We start from the raw sequence: 6,630 nt of genomic DNA on the forward strand, positions 1-6,630 counted from the left end.
CAGATTAATCTGTCTCGAATCAAATTATCTCGAATTATCTACACACAATCTGAATTCCCAATTAGAACACTATATAGATATATAATATAGACACTATAAAATACTCTTCATGAAAATACCTAAATCACAGACAAATCCAAATGCCCAACACAAGCGAGCTGCGCTCCAGACAAGATCAGCTCGATGACGTATAATGTCCCCGACACCGCCTGTAGTCCCATTTAGCAACTTGATAGCAACCGTCTTTTTAAAGAAGCGTAACCAATTTAAAAATGCAAGAGTGTGCTGTAACTGATGTGTTTTATGTCGTAGAACAAAACGTGAAATTATCTTGAATTTGTGTTAGCCACAGACCTTATTTAAGCGATTTTACTGAAACCCCATTCAAAAAACCCATTGACTTTAGGACGAGGGAACCGGAAGTGCTAAAATGCTAACTCGCTTCCGGGTTTTTGCATACAAATTGACGTCATAGTTCCTCCACCCTATTATAAGTCTGTAAAATAAACAATCTGTGCTGATGATTGTGATAGTAAGTGTTGTATTGTCGTCTTGTATCTCAGCTTTAATGCGCTATTTGTATAATCTCATTCATACAATTTAGTACGATTTGCTTATCCACCAATGATAGCTGGGTTTAGGGGTGCCACGGCACTTTTTTATATTGTACTTTTTTTGTGCGACTGAACTTGTACGAATTAGCCACAAAACTGACAAAAGGTGAAATGGTTACATTTCCTTGTGAGAACACCTCAGTGTGGTATGGCAGGGCACAGATGTGGTCTTTCCCTCTGAGAAGGCTGTAAAACTGATGCTGATTCAGGATTCTTTATCGCAAGGGGTTCTCAACTTTTTTCACTTTGGGCCCACTTCTTTCTCTGATCAATTTTTGTAGGCCCACTTGTCTAAGATTTTCTCTAAAATATTTGTATGAAATGCTAATTTAAACCTTTATTTATCATAAATATATGTATTATATATGTATATACACACACACACACACACACACACACACACACATATATATATATATATATATATATATATATATATATATATATATATATATATATATATATATATATATAGCTCTCGGTGGACACTATGGCCGCGTACACAGATTCAAACAGAACCACAGGTTAACAGGAAGATTGCAAAAGAAAAGCTTCTGCTTTAAACCAAAGAGCATAGAATCAAGAAGGGGCGACACTCTAGGGCAATTTGGGAAACAGCCACTAGAGGGCGCGGCGGCCGTTTTGGAATGAAAACTCCAACAGAACAACAGCATACCATAAGTCTGTAAAATAAACAATTAAAAGTGCTGATGATTGTGGTAGTAAGTGCTGTATTGTCTTTCAGGTTGTATCTCAGCTTTAATGCGCTATTTAAATAAATAAATTCTGATACCGTGTGATACAAGTCTGATACCGTGTGATCGGGCCCAATTTACCCTAATACAATAGATTTATGTAAATCACGTGATCGGATCTGGACATCTCTAGTTTTAACCATAGACTGTAAAAGATATGGAAGTAGTATCCGTGACGTCACCCATAGGCAGGGCCAGGCGGAATCTGCGGACGTTTTTTGCTATTTCTGCAGAGAATTTTGGTAAAAATCTGCGGATTTCTGCGGAATTATTTTGGGAGTATCCAGCGGAGTATCATAACTAAAACCTTAATATATTAAATAAAAAGTAATAAATGACTGAATAAAAACTGAATAAATTTAGATTTACACATTTACTCAAGTAAATAAACAGAATTAATAATGGGCTAAAAATCTGCAGAAATCTGCGGAATTCTGCGGAAAATCTGCACGCGCAGATTCCGTGTGGGCCTACCCATAGGTTTCTGAAGAACCCCAAAAAAAAGCTGCTAGTAGGCGTGGCCAACCATCGCTATTTTGTTCACGCCTCATCGCGCCGACTGGAGGATAACAAAAAAGGGCAAAGGTGCGTCCTGCTGTCATTTTGCTTAGACGGCTTTTCCTATGGGAGAAAGGCTTAATTACTTCATTCCCTGCGACTCGTTTGTGTTCTGACCACTTGTGCTTGGCTGTTCACTATATCAATAGTGTTTAGTCTTTTAAAAACACTGCTGTAATACATTGAGCCACTAAACATTGGTCTTATAACGTTTTTCTACAGGAGAAAAATGGAATTACATTCAAACACTTAAAATATAGTGTGTAGTAAATGCAAGGCTATTGATGAAATCCAGGCATAACACAACGCTTCACATGACTGTTCTAGAGCATACAGCAGATCAGACTATTAGATTCTGGAGTGAATTACAGCTCTAAAGAACTTTATAAATGATCTTAGTAAAGCAAATACATGTATAGAGATGGTATATAAGTATATAACTTCACTTACCTGGGAAATGGAGACCTTGTGAATAGTTTGTGAGCACAATTAAGTGCACACAGCATCTGATAATTGTAAGAAATAATTCTAAAAGGCAGCTGACTGTGTAAAGCCACATAAAAAATAACAAAATAAGACGTCTATGCTGAGCTCAGCGGCTATTCAGCCGGAAATAGCTGAGATGAAGTAACAGCGACCAGCGAGACCTAGCTGTCACTCAAGTGGCCACGCCTTTAATTATGCAGACTTAATATAATCTAATATAAAGGAAACGGATGAGTTATAAAAAAAAATTCACCCCCCTCACAGTTGTCATGAAGCGTAATATTAGCTTTATGAACCGAAATCGCCAAATCTTTGTATCAGTCTGTAAACATCTTTTTCCTTTGCTGTAAAGTCGGTCATTTTAAAAGTGGGCTCAATAGAAATCTGCTCTATATGGAGCCAGGACTAGCCGAATTTCCATGAATTGAGGTTTCAGTTACTTCCGTATTTGCTTCATGAGGGAGAGCGGGAGGTTGCCGCTTGGTTTTAACTCAAGGTTGGGTGAAATATTGACAAACATGTTATTTTTAGTGTAGTTTTAAGTGTATTTTGAGAATAGATTAGATGTACTTGTCGTAAAACAAGATGTTAAAATTAAAATGTCTTTCTGGTTTCTCTTGATTTGAAAACATCTACACTGCATGACAAAAGTCTTGTTGACCCCAGTTATAAGAGCAACAAATAATAACTTGACTTCTGGTCGATCATTTGTAAATGTGTCAGGAGGTGGATTTGTCTGATGAATCATCTGTTGATCTGCATCCCAATCATCACACATACTGCAGAAGACCTACTGGAACCTGCATGAAGCCAAGATTCTTACAGAAATCAGTCAAGTTTGGTCAAGGTAAAGTCATGGTTTGGGGTTATATTCAGTATGGAGGCGTGCGAGAGATCTGCAATATCATCAGCCTGAGGTGTCAAGACATTTGTGCTGCCCATTACATTACAAACCACAGGAGAGGGACAATTCTCCAGCAGGATAGCGCTCCTTCTCATACTTCAGCCTCCACAGCAAAGCTCCTAAAAGCAAAGAAGGTCAAGCTGCTCCAGGATTGGCCAGTCCAGTCACCAGATATGAACATTATTGAGCATGTCTGGTGTTTGATGAAGGAGGAGGCATTGAAGATGAACACAAAGACTCTTGATGAACTCTGGGAGTCCTGCAGGAACACTTTCTCTGCCATTCCAGATGACTTTATTAATCAGTGATTTGAGTCATGTCAGAGATGTATGGATGCAGTCCTCCAAGCTCATGATGGAGTCAGACACAATATTCATTCTGTCTCCACTGCAGCAGGACTTTATCTTCTATACTGGACATTATTTCTGTTCAGTGACGAGACTTTAGTCTAAGCAGAGTCAGACCTTACTGTCCTAATCAAATCATTAATAATCAAGACATGATCAGATTTTATTGTGCTCAAATAAGCAAAATCTAGAGGCATTTGCCTTTCATAGAAGACACTACTGATACCAAATGAAAACCTAGAAGTCAAGTTATTATTTGTTCTTCCTAACACTTAAATATGTGACTACTTTTGTCACGTATAGTGTAGATATTAGTCATTAGTCAAACAAGGCAAAAATACTAAGGATGAAGATCTACTTTTTTGCTCAGCAGATGAATGTGTGTGACTGCTGATGGTTGAAAACAGGTATAACAAATATAAGCGTGTGTCCTTTAAAAATGACAAGGCCTAATAAAGCAATAATGAAAGACATACGCTCACGGGCCACTTTATTAGGTACACCTGTGGAACTGCTCGTTGTTGCAAATTTCTAATCAGCCAATCACATGGCAGCAACTCAATGCATTTAGACATGTAGACATGGTCAAGACGATCTGCTGCAGTTCAAAGCGAGCATCAGAATGGGGAAGAAAGGGGATTTAAGTGACTTTGAACGTGGCATGGTTGCTGGTGCCAGACGAGCGGGTCTGAGTATTTCAGAAACTGCTGATCTACTGGGATATTCACGCACAACCATCTCTAGGGTTTACAGAGAATGGTCTGACAAAGAGAAGATATCTAGTGAGCGGCAGTTCTGTGGGCGCAAATGCCTTGTTGATGCCAGAGGTCAGAGGAGAATGGGCAGACTGGTTCCAGCTGATAGAAAGGCAACAATAACTCAATTAAGCACTCGTTACAACGCTCTGCAGAAGAGCATCTCTGAACACACAACACGTCCAACCTTGAGGCGGATGGGCTACAGCAGCAGAAGACCACACCGGGTGCCGCTCCTGTCAGCTAAGAACAGGAAACTGAGGCTACAATTCACACAGGCTCACCAAAACTGGACAATAGAAGATTGGAGAAACGTTGCCTGCTCTGATGAGTCTCCATTTCTGCTGACACATTCAGATGCTCGGGTCAGAATATGGCATCAACAACATGAAAGCATGGATCCATCCTGCCTTGTATCAACAGTTCAGGCCAATGGTAGTGGAGAAATGGTGTAGGGGAAATTTTCTTGGCACACTTTGGGCTCATTAGTACCAATTGAGCATCATGTCAACGCCACAGCCTACCTGAGTATTGTTGCTGACCACGTCCATCCCTTTATGAGCACAGTGTCCCCATCTTTTAATGGCTACTTCCAGCAGGATAACACACCATGTCATAAAGCGTGAATCATCTCAGACTGGTTTCTTGAACATGACAATGAGTTCACTGTACTCAAATGGCCTCCACAGTTACCAGATCGCAATCCAGTAGAGCACCCATAGGATGTGTTGGAACTGGCGTTAAAATCTGCAGCAGCTGTGTGATGCTATCAAGTCAATATGGAGCATAATCTCTAAGAGATAATTTCCAGTAGCTTGTTGAATCTATGCCACGAAGGATTAAGGCAGTTTTGAAGGCAAAAGGGGGTCCAACATGGAAGGTGTACCTAATAAAGTGGCCGGTGAGTGTAAATACTACAATTAACAGTGGATGAAACACATTTAACATGAGTAAAGTTATGCACACATCATACCTCATATTTTCACAATCAGTAAACAAACATCACGGAAACACTCGCCAAATGTAAAACCGAGAAGAGAAATAGACTTATACAGCTTGCATCTTGATATGCATGAAGAAGTGTTCATTTCTGAGGGTTTAAAGGTGATGTTTAAACAGGAGGAAGCAAATGACGGCACTTCTGATCCAATCAGTTTTTATTGTTGGTTTGTTTTGAGTTTAATAAAGAACAAAAACACATCAACAAACGAGAAGTGAAGCATAAAAACATCAAAGTTTGACCTCGGGAATCAAAATCTCTCACCGTTTCATAAAAAGGTCCACACGTACGCTCAGGTTATTATACGAAACACACACTTCCATGTCAGTTCGGCTGAGTTAATGTACAAAAACAATACTGAAGATGGTTTTTCAATATGATCAGACATTAGAATTAAATTTCTTGTCATAAAAAAGCAAGGAATAAATGAGTGAAAACAACCAAACATTCAGTTTATATACAGAAGACGTCCGTCTATGCTAGCTCACATAAAAAAAGAAGAGGAGCAGAATGATGGATTATTGGACATCAGGGTAAATGAGGAATACAACTATTATTAATAAAGACAGAGAAAACAGATTTATTCAGGAAAAAACTCAAATATTTTCAGAAATTTGCAACACATCTGTCCAAAACCCAATAGTATCTGGACGCAGCCTTGATGATGCAAGCTGAGATTGAATCTCTCTCACTCATTGGAGCTAGTGACGTCACTGTGAGGGGAGGGGTTAGGTGAGCGCATTAAAAGGCATTGCATGCAGCTCAGATTGCACTGCGCCAGGTCTGCATCCAGACCCCTCTCCCAAAACCTGATGTTCCCTACGTAGACGGCATCCTAACAGAGATTGAGAAGCCTGTTTTGTGTCACAAAATCTGGTAATTCAATGTTAAAAACACTTTGTTTGATTTTAAAGAGCACCTATGATGAAGATCATCTTTTGTAAGCTGACAGAAAAGTAGGTATAGTGTGTCCACAGGCATATTAGAGAGATAGAAACACAATTGGGGTGTGTGTGTGTGTGTGTGGGGGGGGGGGGGGGGGGTAAAGAAGTAAAGAATGGGGGGTGGGATCGTGGATAAAAGTGAAGAGCTGGGGGGAATCGTGGAGGAAAGTGAAGAGCTGCGGGGGTGTGGGGTTGGGTGGTGGGGGGTTGTTGTTGGTTTGGGGGGTGGGAGGAGACAGGGTGGGGGGACAAATGGGTAAACAAATG

The sequence above is a fragment of the Danio rerio genome, chromosome 2 (assembly GCF_049306965.1).
Source record: "Danio rerio strain Tuebingen ecotype United States chromosome 2, GRCz12tu, whole genome shotgun sequence".
In the NCBI taxonomy this organism is placed as follows: domain Eukaryota; kingdom Metazoa; phylum Chordata; class Actinopteri; order Cypriniformes; family Danionidae; genus Danio; species Danio rerio.